Source organism: Canis lupus, chromosome X (assembly GCF_011100685.1).
Source record: "Canis lupus familiaris isolate Mischka breed German Shepherd chromosome X, alternate assembly UU_Cfam_GSD_1.0, whole genome shotgun sequence".
NCBI lineage: Eukaryota > Metazoa > Chordata > Mammalia > Carnivora > Canidae > Canis > Canis lupus.
In genome coordinates, this window is record NC_049260.1 from 4,893,302 (window position 1) to 4,913,997 (window position 20,696).

Genomic DNA, 20,696 nt, shown 5'->3' on the forward strand with positions numbered 1-20,696 from the left:
TCAGGGGTTGAGCATCTGCCTTCGGCTTGGGTCGTGATCCTGGGATCCACCTGTGCATTGGGCTCCCCGCAGGGAGCCTGCTTCTCCTCCTGCTCCGGTCTCTGCCTCTCTCTGTGTGTCTCTTGTGAATAAATAAATAAAATATAAACATATATATATGAGATTCATTCGTATTTGTTTTTGTAATTTAGGGGCCAGCGGTAACATCATCAATAAATATGTTTTGGCTGTTGGATTTCAGTAAATTACTCTTGTGAATATACAGTAATTTAATTGACCTTGAAGAACTTTTTTTTAATAATAATTCATTTGCTTGTGTTTGCTTCTCTGTCTTCCTTAGTAATTTAGTCTTGAACTGCTTTATTTAGCCATTTATCCAACATTCATGAAGCATTCATTGTATAACAGTCTCCTGGTACAGGGCTTACAAAGTTGAAAAGAATTCAGTTCTTCCTCATGAGGGATGCAGACTGGAGTGGGCAAGGAGACTGAAGATGCATCATTACCGAGACCTGATCATGTGCTGTTCCTGAGCCGCACAGATGCTCTGGAGGTGAGCACTGAGCTGGGGAGTAGCTCACAGAGACGCCTACAGTCGCACCTGGCACGAAAACACACTGTTTAAACCTGACTCTCCTCTCCTTGTGCCAAGCTTCCTCCCACGACGTTTTACCGTGTATTCCATAAAGAGGGAGACAGGTACAGAATATGGGGCTACTTGCCACATCCTGACCCCAAGAATAGGACCTTCTCTCAGTATTTCTGAGTCTGAGTCTGATCTCTTCCAGTTCGCTGCGCATGTACTTTAATGTTATTTCCCAATTTTGGCTTCCTTTATGCACGTGAACACCTCTGCGGGGCATGCTAACATTGCCCCTGCAACACACTTGTCCTCTTTCCTTTCTCATGACTCCTCACCCCTGTCACCTCCTCCTGGAATCTCGGGTACTGGTCCTGATTTCAGGGGAAAGTGGCCACGGTGTTACAAACACAGAACAGTGCCCCTTTAACGGAGGTATCAGCTAATAACCGCCCTGTTGGCATGCCTTTCATGCCTACTTGAAGCATTCTCTTGTTTTGAGAACACCACCAATGTCAGAGAAAGGCACATTTGCAGTCATGGAGTAGAACTTCCCATCTGAACCCGGGGAGGCCGCATCCCTTCCCATGGATCGCTCTCGAAAGAAGGACAAGCAATGAACGCCTCCACCCAGAGGGAGCCGGTCCCCAAATAAAGGGGCAATCGGGGCTGAGAGAGAAGCAGGATTAAGCTATGATGGCATTTCTAGAGCCTGTGGTCAAAGCTATAGTGCTCCCCGACTCACTGCCCCACTGCACTCACCCTTTACAGTTGGCTTTTTTTTTTTTCCTTAATATTTTATTTATTTGAGAGTAAAAGAGTGTGCATGAGAGAGGGCATGAGCAGGGGGAGGGGCAGAGAGAGAGGGCATGAGCAGGGGGAGAGGCAGAGGGAGAGGGAGAAGCAGGCTGCCCAGTGAGTAGGGAGCTAGTTGTGGGACTAGATCCCAGGACCCTGAGATCATGACCTGAGCCGAAGGCAGACGCTTCACTGACTAAGCCACCCAGGCGCCCTACTGTTCGCTTTCTTAACCTGCTTGGAATCGAGTTACTCAATCTTCCAATCAAGATGATACTTCTGCATCTGCCATTTTCTCTCTCTAGAAATTTGCTAGAGGAACCAATTACTTACAGGAACACTAAATCTTTTCTAAATGGCAAAATTTTTTTTTCAAAATATGCATGAGTTTTACATGTAATATATATTTTTCTGTTATACATGTATATATGCATACGTAACAAAGGACTTTGATAATGTGGAAACTGTAAACATTTTCAAAGTAGACGTTCTGAAGTGTAATTTATGGTTAGATGCATCTAGGAATATGTAATCTATAAGTCTTCTTTACATGGCATAGAAATTAAATATCAAGTTATTCATGTGAAAGAGACATTTTAAAAATTTAGCATTTATTTAGAAGTTTCTTTTTATTTATTTTTTAAAGCTTCATTCTAATTTAAGACATTCCCAATGTACTATACATTTGCGTTGAGCAATAGAAATGCTAGAGTGTTTCTACTGTTGTATAGGAATTAATTACAGTGCCTGTGGTTCGTAGTCTACATAAGTGTAAGAGCAGAAGATCTTTTAAAATTTGCATACTTCATATATTTTATAGAAGAGAAGTTTAGGTCTTTGATACGCAGGTAGTGGAGTTGGAGTACCAAATGCATTACAGAGTCCTAAATATTTAAAAAAAGCGCTAAAGAAGAAAATGTGTTGTCTGCCTTGGATATTATACTGCAGAAGAGCTGTACCCTTTATCTGACCACATTCATGGTCCACAGTTTGTACAGGTGGATGGAAACCACCTTTCTTGCTGTCCTTCAAATGATTTTCTTAGCGTGGAAGAGGTTTTTAGGGAAATAACGTCAAAAAATGAAATTGTTGAATGATAAACAATGTCAGCTTTGGTGCCTTCAGCTTCATGAAGTTTATCAAAATATTCTCTTTTAATGTGGAGTACTGTATTTAAACATTACTGTTGCTGTTACCAAGGGAAACACCCTAATTGCTAAAACATCCAATTATCTAATCACCTCATTTCAAGGAGACAAAATAAAGATTTCAGTCTGTTTTGTTTTTGCAAAATGACTTCCTTTCCTAAGCATCTACTCTTATTTACTGCGATCTACTTATTACTAGTTTCTTCAATTATTGTCCTTCCTTGACCTTCCAGTCCTGCATACGCATTGTCTTGTATAACTCACAACAGCGATGAAAGGAAAAAACATATATACATATATATATATATACACACACACACACACGAATATTTAGAATTAAAACAGTTTTCCCACATCCAGACAGATGCAGAGATTATCAGCCCAGGTCCCCATCATCCCAAAACACTCCCTGTGCAGAGTCCCATCTTTCCTACATTGTTTCAACAATGAATTAATAAAATATAAGCTCTCATTCTGTGCTGAGTCTTGCATGCTATTTGACCACCATAGCTTTCAGAACCTTGTTTCTTCCCTCAGTTCTTTCTCTGATCAGAATTTGCAATTAGTGTTCATATTTAGATATTTATAATTTTACTGAAAAATGGAAGAAACCCTTGATCGATGTGACCCATAAATGTGTTTATTAATGCCATTTAGAGAACTTGTTCGTATGTGAGAAAGAAAAATAAAAAGCAAGTCCAGCAATTAATTAAGGCCACCCTCTCCCCACTTAACAGTCACAGCAGTAACTCTTTTTGATTATTACTTTTCCTGGAAGCCATATCATAAAGTAGGTTATTGTAAAAAGAACATAATTCCTATTAGGAGCTGTGTTATAAAAGGTCATTATGTCATTGGCCAAGGCAAGGCCTTAACTCCAGAGAAATCATTTATCTAATCATTTTTCTCTTTATGCCCTTGGTTACTCTTTAAACTTTTTCTGGTGTCTCATATATGAAAGGGACTGGGCTAGGCATTCGGGGGGGGGGGGGGGGGGGAATCTTAAGATAAACTTCTTGCCTTTAATTCACTTTTTTCTTGCTGGAATGTCCTTGCACATTTTTCTCTTCTTTTAAGCCCTACTTTATTCTTCGAAGCCTAAATCAGGCTTTGCTGTCTCATTATATCCTTTTGGGTAACGTTCAGCCACCTCCTGTTAGTATTCACCATATCTTCCCCTTTGTTGGTGCATGAGGCATTGCCAAAGCATTTATGATGTTTTATTTTGGTTGAGATATGGGCCCTCCACTCTCTGTGCTCAGAGGTCATTTGGAGCAGGCACTGTCTTGTACTTCGTGTTTTTTGCCAGCATCTAGTAGATAGCTCAAGACTCATAAACGTTTGTAAGGGTTGGGAATCTTTAGTTGTTGTGTTTCAGATATCTGGCTTAAGCAGGAAGAGAATTGCTGGTTGAAATTATCTAGAAGTTTAGAGGTAGGGCTCACTGCAGTAATGCCTGGATCAAGCACTTGGGTTTCATTTAGTTTCATTCTCCAGGCAGGGCATCCGCAGGAGGTTCATGCCCCAGCAGCGTCCCAGCTGATCACTGTCCATCTTTCAGACTTAGAAGCTTAGACTCTGGTTCCGTTTTTATCACATGAATATCCCTGGAAGAGTATTGTGAACAGCAAATTGTAATACAGATTTCTTGCCATCTGAAAGTAGAACATCCCTATGAAATCTTTCATTAACCCAAATAGTGTAAAGCAAAGAAGCAATTACCATTAATTTATATGGAAACATTTTTGTCCATTCCCAGACCTCAAAAAATCTGTTACCTTAGGACACATTTTGGTAACAGATGCACAAAATACATTGAGTTAAAGCACAGATGTTCACAGACACAGTTCAGAGCTCCGGTGGCCTGGTTTTGTGATGCTGCATGCAGTTTCCAGAGAAGGAGCTTGAAGGTGCCACTTTTGGCTGGCACCATGCTTACTGCTTGGGGTGGTACTGCCTCTGTAACTGCTCGCTACAAAACGTGAAATGCTGTATTTTCGTAAAACTGAAAATCCTCTTTCTTTTGGCTAATAAAGAGGTACTAATGTAGGTCTTTTGTAAAAGGGAAGTGGTGTAATGCGAGCCTTCAAAAAGCAGGGGAGACCTGTACAATGATGTGGGCCCATGATTGAAGGAGCATGTGCTGTGCAAGCAATGGCCAAATAGGACTGGAAGCAGTAACTCTAGTCCAGGCTGGAAGCTGGGTCCAGATGGACTTGGTTGGGCAAGCCTCCTTAGGAAGAAGTCTGGCAAAAAAATAAATAAATAAGTAAAAATAAAAAAATAAAAAAGAAAAAGTCTGGCAGTCTAAATAAACATATCTACTATAATATTCCATAAATATTTGTTGAATTAAACACAAGTAAAAATGCAGCCATTATTTCTGTATAAAACAAAAAATATTATTCCTTGGTTATATAAAACTGCACAATACATAATTACCTGATGCATAGTCCCCCAAACAAATAAGAACCCAACTATGATGTTTGATGCCTTGAAAAGTTAGTTGACAGTATTAGTTAGGTTTAAATGTATGGTTAAGTATTATTTGGCATAAATGTTTAGCATTCAATTAGCAATAGAATTGTTTGTTTTTTTAATTATATGGGATATTGGATATGTTGCTCACCACATTGGTATAAATGGATAGAAATGTTTCCCTTTGATAAATTTCCCTGTAGGAAGCTGTGGTACACTCAGAGCTGTAGCAAGGATCTTCTCTTACACCTACGGTCAAAGAAATAGGTGCTAGCAAACATTTTTTTTTGACAACAGTGACAATAATGGCAATGCTATTCTACTAAAAACATTTTGCAGAGTAGGAAGTGATCCCAAATGTCTTTTCATCACTCATTATAATCCATTTTTGTAAAGAGTATATAGTCCCCATTTAGTGAGTGCCCACTAACATTTTATTTTAAAACCAAAAGTACCTATGCAATTAACACAAACTTTCAAAAACACTGTTTACAACATCTTCTGAATTTCTGAGATCAAAGGACATCCCCAACTACACACATGCATTCTGTTTAGGAAACCACAAAATGGGGGATCCCTGGGTGGCTCAGCGGTTTAGCACCTGCCTTCGGCCCAGGGCGTGATTCTGGAGTCCCGGGATCAATTTCTGCATTGGGCTCCTTGCATGGGGCCTGCTTCTCCCTCTGCCTGTGTCTCTGCCTCTCTGTGTCTCTCATGAATAAACAAATAAAATCTAAAAAAAAAAAAAAAAAAAACTACAAAATGAACAGGTACAGTGGATGAGAAGTCTAAAGTTGAAGTCAGAGTGAAATTTCAAAAGGTCTCAGCCTGACCTGTAAAAGACAGCTGTAATTTCAAGACCACCTATTATGGCTCAAATTATCAGAACACAGAGTAGAAGATCATAAAATATGATGGTAGTACATGGTGATATTTGTTAAATTATAGAGACTGATACAATTTTCCCTGAGGGGAAAACAATCCCCAAGTTCTAATAAACTGTCCTAGGTTTCTATAGGCAGATATATTTAAAATAATGAAAGGATGCCTGGGTGGCTCAACGGTTAAGCACCTGCCTTCAGCTTGGGGCGTGATCCTGGAGTCTCGGGATTGAGTCCCGAATCAGGCTCCCTGTATGGAGCCTGTTTCTCCCTCTCCCTGTGTCTCTGCCTCTCTCTGTGTGTCTCTCATGAATAAATAAATTAAAAATCTTAAAAAAATAAAACACAGAATTCATTTCCTGAATAGAGAAGATGGCAAGTTCAAAGTCATCCTATCCCAACCACACCATTGCCTAGGGAAGCCTAATCCAGGTGTAGACTTAACCAAAAAAAATTTTTTTAAGATTTTGTTTATTTATGAGAGGCACAGATAGGCAGCGACATAGGCAGAGGGAGAAGCAGCCTCCCTGTGGCGAGCCTGATGCGGGACTGAATCCCATGACCCCCAGATCATGACCTGAACCAAAGGCAGACGCTCAATCACTTAGCTACCCAGGTACCTCAGTCTTGCCAAATACTAGTTTTGCATTTATAAATTTCTCATAGGAGGCAGGTAGCTCTACTTAGGTTGTCATTTTAAGCACTGGGCTTTGTTTCCAGTATCTTATTCTCTCTCTCCTCGCCTTGGGGTACATGATCTCACTCTTAACATACTTTTGAATTGCCATATTAAGAAAGTAAGCTTTTCATGAAATATAGTCCTTTGAGTAGCCACAGATGCACATCTCACTTAAGAAAAACAACTCTAGGAATGCCTGGGTGGCTCAGTGGTTGAGTGGCGGCGGCCTTTGGCTCGGGCATGATCCTGGGGTCCTGGGATCCAGGCCCAATCTGCTCCCTGCAAGGAGCCTGCTTCTCCCTCTGCTTGTGTCTCTGCCTCTCTCTCTCTGTGTGTCTCTCGTGAATAAATAAGTGAAATCTTTAAAAACAAACCAAAAAAAAGCTGTAGATGTAGCACATGTCTCACAGGGATCGTAAATTTAAGGGTCTTCAGAAGGCTTTGTAATTCTGAAATGTAATTATCCTTCATTTTCATGTACATATACTCTAAATTTTACTTATTTAATTTACATTTTTTATTGTTTTAATTTTTAATTCCAGTATTGTTAACATACGATGTTACATTAGTTACAGGTGTACAATATAGCGATTCAACAATTCTGTACATGACTCAGTACTCATCATGATAAGTGTGCTCTTCATTCCCCTTACCCATTTCACTCACCGCCCTCCCCCAACCTCCTCTCTAGTTATCATCAGTTTGTTCTCTATAGTTAAGAGTCTGTTTTTTGGTTTGTCTCCTTTTTTCTTTGTACATCTGTTTTGTTTCTTAAATACCACATGAGTGAAATCATATGGTATTTGTCTTTCACTGACTTATTTCACTTAGCATATTTTGTACCTTCATCCATGTCATCGCAAATGGCAAGATATCTTTTTTTTTTTTTTTTTTTTTAAGATCTGTTTACTTATTTTAGAGATGGGGCTGGTGAGGAGAGGGAAAGGAGAGGGAAAATCTCAAGCAGACTCCTCGATGAGCATGCTTCTCGCTGAGCACGAAGCCCCACACAAGGCTCAATTCCATGGCCCTGAGATTATGACCTGAGCCAAAATCAAGAGTTGGAGGCTTAACCAGCTGAGCCACCTTGGCACCCCTAAACTTATTTACACTTAAATGTTTTCTTATGTTTGTACCTCCGATTCTTGGTTGTTTATTGGGCTCCGGGCTCAGTGGGGAGTCTCTGCTAATCTCCCTCTGCTCCTCGCCCTGCTCATGTGCACGTATTCTTTCTCTCGCTAAAATAATGAATCTTTAAAAGAAAAAAAATGAGGGGTGTCTTGGTGGCTCAGTCGGTTGAGTGTCTGCCTTGGGCTCAGGTCATGATCCTGGGGTCACTGGATCAAGCTCCACATCGGGCTCCCTGCCCAACTGGGAGTCTGATTCTCCCTCTCCCTCCCCCTCTGCTGCTCTCTCTACTTGTGCTCTCTCAGTCAAATAAATAAATGAAATCTTTTTTAAAAATGTAATTAAATTTAATTTCACCATTCTGTGAACAGAGACGAATACTAAAGCTCATTTTCCTTGTGTTATAAAGGAAAATAAAATAACATTTTTGCTTAATTTTTATTTTATTTTAATTAATTAATTTCAGAGATTTTAGTTATTTATTCATGAGAGACACAGAGAGAGAGGCAGAGACAGAAGCAGAAGGAAAAGCAGGCTCCATGCAGGGAGCCCAATGTGGGACTCAAACCAGCTGAGCCAAAGGCAGAAGCTCAACTGCTGAGCCACTCAGGTGTGCCATTTTTGCTTCATTTTTAGAAGAGAAATACTTCTCATAACAATGTAGTCAAAGCACATCAATTCAGTGATCCCACTTTTACTTGTATAGTACTTGAGTTAACATCCACCTAGGCTGTATTTTCATTAGGTGTTGACATGTGATTATTGAATCAAAGGTTGTTTCCATTATTTACACATTTTCCTGATATTTGGCTCATACTTTTTTTTTTTAAACTCTGCTAGAATGGCAAATCATAGTGATACCTTGAGCAACACAAAAATCCTCTGAATGTATTTTTATTTGCTTTATATTTTACGTTGTTGGAGGAAAAACATGATGTCCACTTTGTTTTTCTTTATTTAACATACTCTTGAGTTGTGTTTGCAATTTGCCTCTTCTAATCACCTTACAAATACCAATGTGTTTGCTATTCCTAAGAACCCTGTGAATACCTACAGTGGCACTCACGTTTTAAGGATGGCTAACTGAGGCACAGGAGACTAACTTTTTTGAGATCCTTGACCATTACCAGAGACAGGATTCACTTCTTGACTACTATGCCCTGGTGCCTCTCTAGTGCCAGAGTCAAAGTAGATGTACACTCACAGGTGTTTATAGCAGGCATTTTCATAAAGACATTGATAAATGAAGTGAGAAATGAAGCTGTCCAGCTGTACCTTCCCAGGATCTATAGAGACTCATCCTCCACCAAACCATGAAATAGGGATTCTCATGACTTAGACTTGGGGTCTCCTCCCTTCTCCCTCTGCATATTCAAACTAAGTGACATCATTTGTGCCTAAAACTTTCATGCAGTCTCTAGGCCTGAGGCCTCCATATCAGGTGCTGTGATGCCCTGAGGACTACTAATTTCAGTAGACTCTTTATGAGGAGAGAATTTGGGCTATAACTTAGGGTAAGTCCCTGCCTGCACAGAAGGAGAAAGCCCATCCTGCCCACTAGCACAGTTGAGTGGGAGATGGAAGGAGGGGCATTGACATAGAAAATCAGCGTGTTAATTCCTCCGCTTCTCGTGTATGTTTGGGGGTAGAGGGGCCATTTATAGACACATGCAGAGAAATAAAGGCTGTGTTCATTTTTCCAAAGATAGCTGTAAGAGGTTGTAATACCCTAGTGTCTTGGTTCTTAATCCCGCTGCTTTTGATTAGTCTAGGATGGAAGCCAGACATCAATATTATTTGGAAAGGAGAAACAAGCAAACAATTCACAGGTGAATCCAGTGTAGCCAGGCTTGAAAACCATTGTTCTTGGAGAAGTTCTCAATTTGGCCAGTGTGGCGCCAGAGCCATAATGAAGATTTGGGGGAGAGAGGTGCCCGGATGCAGAGTCTGAGCTAAAATAAGCTTAGCGTGGTGATCTCGAGGATTCTGCTCAGCCTGATGAGCAGTCTTAGAAGGGGTGGGAGAATCAGGACCAGCCTAAGATTGGGATGCAGAACCTGGAGTCGTGGAATTTGAAAATCAACACAGAAAGCCAGGATTGTGGACTCTAGCATTAGGAATAAAATTGATGTGCCACAATGCCAGATGACCTCTCTGTAAACTCCAGGCCAGGAACCAAACCAGACCAGCAGAGATGGATGCAGAGCCTGTAACTTGACCAGAAGTTCTATCTTTATGTGTGACACAAGGTCCCAGGAACAGAGCTGATACAGTTTTCAGGGTCCAATGCAAAAGGGAAATGCAAGAACGCTTGCTCCAAAAGGAGGGAGAAAGGTGCCATTGAAAGTCTTCTCTTGGGCCCCTGGGTAGCTCAGTGGTTGAATGTCTTGCCTTTGCCTCAGGTCATGGTTCCCTGGTTCCAGGATCGAGTCCCACATCGGGCTTCCTACAGGGAGCCTCTCCCTCTGTCTGTGTCTCTGCCTCTCTCTCTGTCTCTCATGAATAAAGGAATGAAATCTTGAACAATAAATAAAAAATAAAAGTCTTTTTTTTTACTTCCATTTCTTTCAACATGTTATGGAAGTTGTTATTTGCAATTTCATGTCTTTCTAAAGAAAGAGAAACTAAAACTAAATTATTGACATGAATTTTACCATTTTGCTGACGTTGCATTATGCCTACTTTAGAGACAAGTATCAGACTATTTAACTAGGATGTGGAATCGCACAGTTCATAATCTGTAACTCCTACCTTCATATACATTTTGTGTTTACCACAACAGTGAGGATGTTCTGCAAAGTAATTAAATTCTCTTTATTTCATGCCTTGATCTGCACACATTCCACCAACACTCTCTACCTGATGAATGTGGAAGAGCTCAAAGAAAAAGGGGCTGAGTGATTCTGTCCTGTGCTTTCCTTCTCTTTCGTCACTTTTGGTGGTGGGCCAATGCAGGAAAGTGACTTGAGGAAAAATGAACATAATAGAGTTTGATATTGGTCATTTGTGCTTCCTAGGACACTGGTTCCTTCTTTCTGTTGGTGAAGAAAGTTCTGGTTGGGATGGGATAACGTGTCTTCTTGAGGCTGGCTGCACCCATGCTGACTCAGTCCTAGATGCAACATGCCTAGCTTGTACTTGCTTCAAAACTCACTGATCTCCCATGTTTGGTGAGGCTACTGTAATTCTGCACTCATGAGGCATCGCAGATTCTCTATGTGAAGAGGATGATAAGGAGAATCATATTTCCATTCTGCTTATTGGCTGTATAGTGTCCCACTGGACTTCACTTATAAAACACAAGCTGAAAGACGGGCATCTGGCTAGCTCAATTGGTAAAGCATGTAACTCTTAATCTCGAGGTTATAATTCAAGCCCCACATTGGGTGTAGAGATTACTTTGATTCCATTGGTTGCTAAGAGAAAAAGCAGAAGTCACCATATGTGGAGAGAAAAAAAAATATTGTTAGATTATAGAACCCAGGAAAAGATGGAAGCCTTGAGGATTGGTACTAGGAATTGGAAAGCCTTCAGAAACGATGCTTCTGCTTTGGATTTCTAGGCTCATGTGGAGTCTCATCTGGCATGCTCATTTCCCTTTCTCTCAGGAGATCTGACTTTCTCTGCTTCTCAAGCTGTGTGGGACCAGACACAGGAGCCTGTCAGTTCAGAAGTTTACATAACCTCAGTTCGGTCAAATGGCACAAAAGAATAGCTGGTTTTCTGGTGGAGAAGACATATAATTGGTCCAGTGTGTATGTGGCTCTATCTTTGGTCCGACCATTGCTCCCTGATGAGGGGTGAGCGCCAAAGCCTGGAAGCTCATGAGTTGGACCAGCACTCCCCAAGTTTCTATTGTGGCCTTTAGACTTGATTAAGTGTCCTGTATAAAAACGTAATAGTTAATAATAACCAAGTAACAGTTATTTGAGCCCGGCTACGTGCCAGAGTCTTTCCTGATCGTTATTCCTTATCTCAGTCTCCACAATAAAAACTCAGAAGGATATAAAGAAAGTGCCCTTACAGACATTCCAAAACACCCTTACCACATGATCTGGACAATAGGAAGCAAAGGAAAGAAATACTTCTAGCATAGCTGGGACCTATAAATAAAGGCTGGCTTGTTGTTTTTTAAGATCTTATTTTTTAAGTAATTTCTGTACCCAACGAGAGGCTTAATGTCACAACCCTGAGACAAAGAGTTACTTGCTCCAGTCGCTGTGTGCCAGCCAGTGACCCTGCAAAGGCTGGTTTTAGTATATACTCTGTTGAAAGACTGTTACTGCTATCGTATAGTTTCTATTTCTCCATGGTTATTTGTTGGCTGTTGTCAAAAAGTTGAGGAAACTTCTGATTCTTGATTTTGTTCAAGCAACTCAATTACAATGATAGTAGCAATTAAGCACAGCAGATTCTCAGAAATCTTTGCCCTCAGTGAGTGCATGACTTTCAGAAGAGTGGCTGTGTATCCTCCAAGGTGATGTGCGTAATCCCACAAAAATTGATGCCAGATGGATCCGACCTGCGTGGGAAAATAGGCTTCCTGGAATCTTCAAGATATGTTTTGTTTTCTGTACCTATTTCCAGGCTGCCCCCTGCTGGCCGATTGAAGAGGACATTACTTACCATAGAGGACATTACTTACCATAGAGGACATTACTTACCACCTGTAAATGCCAGGGAGAAGCCACAGCTCCTAGGAGGTCTCAATTGCACCTGGCCTCAGTGCCACTGGAAATGACTGAGTCTCCCTTGCCTGTATTGTACCGTGCCCCTCATCACCTCCACGAGGAGTCAGAAACTGTTCATATGGGATCCCTGGGTGGCGCAGCGGTTTAGCGCCTGCCTTTGGCCCAGGGCGCGATCCTGGAGACCCGGGATCGAATCCCACATCGGGCTCCCGGTGCATGGAGCCTGCTTCTCCCTCTGCCTGTGTCTCTGCCTCTCTCTCTCTCTCTCTCTCTCTCTCGCTCTCTGATGACTATCATAAATAAATAAATTAATTTAAAAAAAAAAGAAACTGTTCATATCATTTTTTACCATCTGTTTGCTGCGTCAAAAGGGCTGCTTTTGTTGCTTACCATTGTCATGACTGAAATCTCGAAATAATTGTGTTTTTTAAATTTAATTTATTTATTCATGAGAGAGAGAGACAGAGACATAGGCAGAGGGAGAAGCAGGTTCCTCGCAGGGAGCCCAATATGGGACTCGATCCCCAGACCCCGGGATCACACCCTGAGGCCAAGGCAGATGCTCAACCACTGAGCCATCCAGGTGTTCCTGAAATCTCGATATAAGATTAAATACATAAATGCTGGAAAACAGATAAGTTAGATTCATGGTGGTTCTTTTTGTCCTCATTTCTCCTGCTTTCCTCACCTGTACTCTGCAGAGGATTTACTGGTTTCAGATGTAGATGAACTAGATTCTGTCCTGAATAAAAGTCAGATGGTTAGAGAGTTACCTGTTTAGACTGTTTTATTTATTTTTTAGAGGGCAAAGTGAGAGTGCACATGAATGAGGGGAGGGGCAAAGGAAGAAGGAGAAGCAAGGAGCCCAGCGTGGAACTCCCAGGACCCTGAGATCATCACCTGAGCTGAAGGCAGATGCTTAATGACTGAGCCACTCAGGTGCCCTTACACTGTTTTTAATGTTTATTGTTATTTAAAGTGTTCACTGAGGTGCCAGCTAGCCATTTATTTATTACATCCAGTTTATGTATTTACTTTTTTTTTTTTTTAATTATTCATGAGAGACACAGAGAGAGGGGCAGAGGGAGAAGCAGGCTCCATGCAGGGAGCCTGACATGGGACTTGACCCCGGGGTCTCCAGGATCAGGCCCTGGGCTGAAGGCGGCGCTAAACTGCTGAGCTAGGGCAGCCCTGGTGGCGCAGCAGTTTGGCGCCACCTGCAGCCTGGGGTGTGATCCTGGAGACCCAGGATCGAGTCCCACGTCGGGCTCCCTGCATAGAGCCTGCTTCTCCCTCTGTCTGTGTCTCTGCCCCTCTCTCTGTGCCAAAAAATAAATAAAATATTTAAAAAAACAATAAAATAAACTGCTGAGCCACCCGGGCTGCCCCCTGCACCCCCCCTTTTTTTTAGTGAAGAAAGTTTAATTTAAAAAATAAGCATAAAAAAATAAAAATAATAAAAAATAAGCATAAGATGGGTACCTGGGTGGCTCAGTTGGTTAAGCATCTGACTCTTAATTTCGGCTCAGGTTGAGATTTCAGGGTCCTGGGACTGAGACCTTCACTGGGCTCCACGGTCAGTGAGGAGCCTCACGTCTGGATCCCAGCTCAGCAGGCAGTCTGCTTCTCCCTCTCCCTCTCTCTGCCCCTTCCCCTGCTTGTGCTCACGCTCTCTCTCTTTCTCAAATAAATAAATAAATATCTTTTAAAAAATAAGTAAAATATTCTTGTTTTCAAGGAAGCACATACTCATTATAGAAAATTTAGAGAATACAAATACAGATTTTGAGAAAATATTGACTATGCTTAGAAAATTAATATGTGTGATGTATGTATCACACACCCATGTAGGTAAATGTATGTAATTTACTTTCTGAAGATATATATCTCAAATTTTAATATAAAACATTATATAAAAAAATTATATAAAAGGCCATGAATGTGAGATAACCAAATAACTGACAATCATTAATTTTATGGTGAATGAGCTACTACTAGTAAATATACATAAGACTCTTTTTTGCATATGTGGCTTCTAGACATGTTGTCCATAACTCAGACTGGTGTATATCATTTTATTTATTTAGATTTTATTTATTTACTTGAGAGGGAGAGTGCATGCAACTCTGAGTTGGGGGAGGAGTAGAAGGAGGGGGGAAAGGAAAGAGAAAGAATTTCAAGCAGACTCCACTGAATGTGGAACTGAATGTGGAAGCTCTGTTTCATGACCTGAGCCAAAACTGAGCCCCCCCTCCCAGCATCTCTGGTGAATACCATTTTAGCACTCAATGTTGCCCACGTGTGAAGGAGAACAGAGCAAAGATTATGTTCAGTATTGATGTTTAATTAACTATGAGGCTTGTTTACCACCTAAATGACATCTCCTCACCAAGTTTAATAACCAAGCTGTTTGAACTTAGGTCTTAATGAATTTATAAATTCTTTCACACCATGGGCCTCAAGTGCTAGAAATTTAAATACATGAAGACAAAAATGTCTATAATGTTAACATAGTAGGTTTTTTAAAACACATCTATTAGAGCTTTTTTTTTTTTTTAAGATTTTTATTTATTTATTCATAGAGACAGAGAGAGAGAGGCAGAGACAGGCAGAGGGAGAAGCAGACATCATACAGAACCTGATGTGGGACTCGATCCAGGGTCTCCAGGATCACACTCTGGACTGCAGGCGGCGCTAAACCGCTGTGCCGCCGGGGCTGCCCTAGAGCTTATATTTTCAAAAGTGTTTTGGTCAACATGGTTGCCTTAGAGGTTATGAATCGTCTCCATAATCGAGGACTTTATTTTTGTGACTATATTTATTCAGCAGTATTGATTGAGTGCTGTATATGTTCGCATTTTTATAGTCCCTGTGGATGAGTGAGATAGGTAGACCACAGTCTAATGAAAGAGAGAGATGACACCCAGCCATTGTGATACAAGAGCTCACACTTTGAATGGAAGGTGGCATAGGGAGATTCCAGGCTCCTACCCAGTCCCTGGAGTCAAGTTGCACATAAAAGCAACGTGACTTCTACACTGAATATGGCCAGTGGAATCCCAGGGTGTGAGTGGGGTATTGACAAAGAAAGCAGTGTCACAAGAGATTAAATGAAGAAGCAAACGTGAAATCTACTTGTCTTCTGTTACCCCAGACATTAAAGATTTTTGTAAAATGTCACACTTCTCATTGCACTTCTTGAGAAAACACATTTTTCATAAAAATATATGATTGATATATATAAAAAAAGAAAGAGCATTAATTGGAATGTTTCATAGTCAAACCTATGGTGAAGGCCAAGAAATCCTGCTACATCAGTGGATTGGTAGTGACCTTTTAAACACCCCAGGATTTAGCAGAGGGAATGGCATGCAGTAGGTACTCCACGAATGCTTACTGATAATTGACTGCAAAAGGTCTGACAAAATGACTGTTGCACATGAAAAATCCTTGTTCAGGTCTAACCCCAGATAGGTCTGAGTGCGGGGACGAGTTTCCTTGGATAGCTTGCTAATTTGTTATCTCAATTCCAGGGGTGCCTCTGTAATCTGAATAAGAGAGTCCACACTGCCAAGGCACACTGAACATGCGTCAGATACTCGGGGTGAGTACTTTGACAAGGACCATATGTGTTTGGATTTTAAATTTAGATTTAAAATGGATACATTTGTTTAAGACAAATTCACTCGATTTAATATTATTCAGTTTGCATCTGCGTTGATACATTTACCTATACACACACACAGACTAGAAGTTTAATTGACATGGCTTAAAATAAGTCAGTGTTTGATTTTTCTGGTTCATGCAGACTGCCTGGTTCAAATCCAGGCTCTACCACTTAAAACTGTGTGACCTTGGAAAGGTTACTTGACCTCTATGTTCCTCGATTCCTAATCTACGGATTAGAGATGATGATTACACGCAAATTATAGAATGTGTATGAGGCTAAATGAGTTCATATGTGTAAGGAGCATAGAATACTCTTTGTTCAAAGAGCTGTGTAGGTATTGTATTATCATTATCCTAAACCACAAAATAGTAACGTTAAAAATATTTAACCTACCAGATCAGATAGTCTGTGAAATGGTTGTTAACATATACAAGACAGTGATTATACTAAAAATTTTAAGTGTTTCTGGGGGTGTATGGGTGACTCAGTTCATAGAGTATGCAAGCCTTGATGGTGGGGTTGTGAGTTTGAGCCCCATCCGTGTTGGGTGCAGAGATTGCTCAAATAAATAAAGTTTAAAAAATATTTTAAATGTTTCTGAAGCCAAGCAAGTTAATATCTACAAAGAGCAGAGAATACTGTCTTGTAGCAACTGTTCTATTGTTATTATTCTTAACCATGATAATATTAAAAACATTTAGATTACTAGATCAAACTAATACTTTACCATCTGTCATGAAGGTTTTATTTTCAATGTCTTAAATATGTTGAAACACATGAATTACAAAAATGAGCATGAAATTAAGTGGAGAAAATGGAAATGCAGTCATTTAGAATACCTTTTCTGTCTTAGATGAAAAATATATCCTCAAGGAACCCAGTGCCATGGAACTGAATACATTTTAAAATCTAATTCATTTTTCTTGCAATTTATGGATCTGGAATTATTAAAATGTTCATATCTTTGAGCTAATGTGGTGTAACAAATTTAATTTGCAAAACAAAGATGACATGACTAGAACATGATCCATAATCACTTTTTCCCCCCTTCAGCTTCATGTTGTAGGCACTCAGATAGACAAGTCAAGTGTATTTCATAACTTCATAGAACTTTCCAAATAATAAACTCTTAGAAAATCATAAAAGAATAGAATTTTGGAACAAAACAATTGTCAGAATTTATCTTCCACACTGTTGTTTCTCAGTCTTGTAGGGCACAACCCCACCAGCCTTGACACGGTTGTTTGGAATGTATGTGGGTGTTTTGGGCTCTTATTTTTTACTGGGAAGTTGTCTGACTACAGTGTCATTGGATACGTGTGAAAGGATGGGGAAATTAGGGAAGGATTGAGTGGCGAGAGCCACACAAGAAAGGACAGGCTGATGGGAAGCTTGCCTGTAGAGTGGCAGCTCCTGGGCAGTGATGGCCATACCCTCCTACCAATGACCGTCCTCTACCCTTGGCTGGCAGCTTCCTCAAGAAGAGTGAGGCCTCACTTTCCACACAGCAGCAAGTCTGGAGGTGCTGTGTTTGGATATGGCCAGCCCTGTTCCCTCCTTGCAGTAGGTCTCTGAGTTCTATCTGGAAGGCAGATTGGAGCAACATGTCTTCAAGGCTGCTGGTCACTGAGGTTTCTAAACCCAGCTTAGTGCCTGACAGCGGTCTGGGTTGTTTGCTGTGTCTGACAAAGATGACCCAAGTTCAATATTGGTATGCTTCTGGGGTGTGTCTGATTTCCTAGACTGTCTTCTTTGAAGATGTTTCATTTTGGTGTTTTGGCAGAGTATGTGGGAAGAGGGTAAAGATTGTAATTAAGCTTGCTTATTTGAAGGGCCGTTTACTCTGCGTATAGCAGGGATTATTATTATTAGTTCTAGTGGTAGTAGTAATTATAGTAGTAAAAGGAGGGGAGGGAGTGAGAGGAGGAGAAGAAAGAGAGTAGCTCTACTAATAACGTCAATTTATTGGTCACAAGGCTGAGGCCTGCTGTGTAAAATATCATGCAGTACTTATAGCAATACTTCAAAGAACAGATCAGTAGGATTCTAATTTCAGAGATAACATACAGAGGAGTTAAATAACTTGTCCCAACTCATCAAGCTAGCAAATGATAGAAGTAGAATTCAGACCTATGGAATAGGAATCCCTCATACTGACTCCCATCTTCTGCCCTTAGAATCAAGACCTGGGATTGATTATTCCACAGGCTTGTTGTGTGATATAACTTGTCACTACATATCTGATCTTTTTTTTTTTTTTTAAGATTTATTTATTTGTTCATGAGAGAGAGAGAGAGAGAGGCAGAGACATAGGCAGAGGGAGAAGCAGGCTCCACTCAGAGAGCCCAATGCGGGACTCAATCCCAGGATCCTGGGATCATGCCCTGAGTCAAAGGTAGATGCTCAACCTCTGAGCCACCCAAGCATCCCCGTATCTGATCTTTTATGTCTGAATTTCCCCACCCACAGAAAGTCTGTAATAATAACCAATCTGACGTTCTTGTGGGGTTAATATGAGAGAAAAAAATGTTGTTGAGAAAGTGTTTTGTTAACTGTAAATCCTTTGTCAGTAAATGTTGGTTATTATCTTACTGCTATTAAACATTTTGTGTTCTAGAAATGAGAGTAGCATGTTCTTATAAAACTTTGATAACAACAAGTGCTGTAAATTTGCTCTCCAGAGTTCTGATCCCAGACTTTAAGAGCTGGAGATCATCCAGTTCACAGGTTCTCAATGCTGCTGCATATTTGTATCATTTGGGGGAGGTTTTTTTTTTTTTTTTTAAAGATTTTATTTATTTATTTGACAGAGAAAGAGAGCTAGAGAGCACAGGCAAAGGGGGAACAGCAGAGGGAGAGGGACAAGCAGACAACCTGTGGAGTAGAGAGCCCCACATGGGGTTCAATTCCAGGACCCTGGGATCATGACCTGAGCTAAAGGCAGATGCTTCACCAACTGAGCCCCTCAGGCATGCCCCATGGGGGAGCTTTTATTTTTTATTATTTTAATTTTGGGGGGGGGAGCTTTTAAAAATGATTGTTGCCCAAGATTCAGTACACTTTCAGAAATCAGATTTAATTGGTCTAGTGAAGGGCTTAGGCATTTAAGTATATACATGTACACATGTGTGCATCTGTATTTGTATATGTTGTAAGTGTGTGTATGTGTGTTCTCCAAGGTGATGCTACCATGTAGCCTTTGGGCAAATGTGGCTGGATCGAACCAACAAGCTTCCTTTTGATGTGTGGGGTAACCATATGTTTACGAAGGATACCCCAGTTGACACGCCTTGTCCACTGCCCCATCTGGTTAGCCCACCCCTTTCACTCTAGTTGTAGGGATAAACAACTAGTATGTAAATTATGCATAGTATGTAAATTATATAGTCCCCTACTGATGAGGAACTGAGGCTTTGGGAGGCTATTTTCCTTCTAAAAGGAATTGAATATGGGATTGCTTTAGAGTCATGTTGAACATCTTATGAGTAAGCAGGATGTTTCTTTAGATTGTTAAGTGGAGAGCATTTCTTAATTTTTCTATAATAAAATAAGTCATTAAAATAGAAATAGGCCCTCTTTCCATGTAAGCCAACAAACTTTTGCACTACTGAGGTCTCCTAACCCACTGGATTCATTTATGTAGAAAACAGTTGATCATCATTTATAATTTCTGAAAGCACCTTCTTGTGAATACTGTACTTTCTTATTTGGAAAATTGAATTGAGAAAACAAATCAACAGTTTTATCAGTTGTCTCATTATTAGTTTTCCGAATATCACACGTGGCCCTGCTAGATATGACGTGCCTAGTGACAATATTTATGAAACCTCAAAACAAAAGAAAATTTGACTCTGACCAAGAGATCTGAACTGTCATTTCTCTGACAAGCAGTGATGCAGTCTTCTTAGCTGAAACTTTCTCAGACAACATTAGACTTGATTTTGGCCTTAAGGTCAATATTACTTAGAATGTACATGCCCCAGTAAAGGTAGGATACTATTTAGCCAGTAGTCTGGCTTTTAAAGGATACACAAGAAGTCTATATTCAGTACACATACAAATCCATGCAAGTGGGCATTTTGTTATGGTGTTAGTAAGAATATTGTCTCATCATTGGGCATATTTTTCCAGGATGACCCAATCAGAAGTGCGGATCCAGGAAAATAACGTGTTTCAATTGAAGTCCATCAGAGTGAAACCAAGGATGGTAGAAGTTCATATCACTCAGCATTATTGACTTTATCCTCGTGAAATTCATGGATTGTACGATACCTTGAAGATCTTAGTGCAGTACCTCATAGAAGTTTGGAATGTTCACAGTTTTGTTGGTGTATGGTCATAGATAAAACTCAGAGTTTGTTTTAATTTTTTTAAATAGTGTAATATTACTTTAGGTATCTAATAGAGTGATTCAACAGTTCTCTATGTTACTCAGTGCTCATCATGATAAGTGTACTCTTCATCTGCATCACCTATTTCACTCATCCCCCCCATCCCCTCTAGTGGCCATCGTTGCGTTCTCTATAGTTAAGAGTCTGTTCCTTAGTGTGCCTCTTTTTCCCCCTCTATGTTCATGTTTCTTAAATTCCACATAAAAGTGAAATCATATGGTGTTTGTCTTTCTGACTGACGTATTTTGCTTA

At 40.4% G+C, this 20,696-nt stretch overlaps 1 long non-coding RNA gene across 3 annotated transcripts in view; it reads left to right on the top strand.

The window, feature by feature from the left end:
- The window catches only part of LOC111094756, a 222,287-nt gene that overhangs the window by 1,660 nt on the left and 199,931 nt on the right, over positions 1 to 20,696 (top strand). For 2 of the 3 annotated variants that reach the window (XR_005386095.1, XR_005386097.1), the window contains exon 3: positions 15,917 to 15,987. This is a non-coding gene — a long non-coding RNA (uncharacterized LOC111094756). Of the gene's footprint in view, positions 1 to 408; positions 554 to 15,916; positions 15,988 to 20,696 lie in introns of all 3 variants that reach the window. The other variant, XR_005386096.1, reaches the window with a different exon arrangement.